Here is an 887-nt window from a genome sequence, read left to right as displayed (position 1 = left end):
TGTCTCTCTGGGACCACTACCTGCCCCTCACCGTCCTTAGCCTTCTCCGCTTGGGGCCCTCCCCTCCCCCACTTGCTGCCCTCCCAGGCCTTCCCTCCCTCATACCTGCTCTTCTAGGACCTTCCAACTGCTCCTCATCTTCCCCTCAGGATCCACTCATCTCTCCCCTCGCACCCCCTACCCCCGTCTCTCACTGTCTCCCCGATATCACCCCTTGATCCCCTCTCCAGGAGACCCCAACTTTAGCATCTTTCTCCTCTAGCCCCCAGTCCCTACCTTGTTCCCCTCAGGACCCTTACCACTTCCCCTCTCTGTTTAGGACCCTCACCTGGGCAGGGGTCTGGAGCTCCTTTCCAGCACTCCCAAACTCTTTCGCTCCATCCTGCTCTGTCTGGGACCCCCTTCTGTGACCTTTCTTCACTCAGGGCCTCCATCCTCGCCTCCTCACTTCAAGGGCTCCCCTAGTCCCCGTCCTCCGGTCCTAGGGGCCTCCTCTCTGGAACCTCTCCTCGGACCCTCGGGTTTTCCCGACTCCCCTTCAGTCCCTGGGAGCCCGAGACCCAGGCTCTGTCCAGGGTTCCGCCCACGTTTTCAAGCCCCCACATCCGCAGGCTTCTTCTCTCAGGCCAGGGGTCCAGCCACTCTCTCTGCAGGCCTCGGGGTCCTGAGGCCCAGGATGCCCCCTCGCCCGCTCACCCTTAACCGGTCTCTCGGGCACTCCCATCTTCCGTCTCCCTCCCCACCCCCACCTCCTCCGAAGCCCCGGGCCCTTCTTCCCGCCGCGCTCCTTGCAGCCTCAGACCGGGCTTTCTGGAAGAGACTTTCTCAGGGTGAGGAAATCCCCTGGGGAGAGCCCAGCTGGGAAGGGGAGGGGGGAGGGAGTCTCA

Source organism: Bison bison, unplaced genomic scaffold, assembly GCF_000754665.1.
Source record: "Bison bison bison isolate TAMUID 2011002044 unplaced genomic scaffold, Bison_UMD1.0 scf7180017864285, whole genome shotgun sequence".
Lineage (NCBI taxonomy): Eukaryota > Metazoa > Chordata > Mammalia > Artiodactyla > Bovidae > Bison > Bison bison.
The sequence above is the reverse complement of the archived record's forward strand: the minus strand, read 5'-3'. Positions refer to the sequence as shown.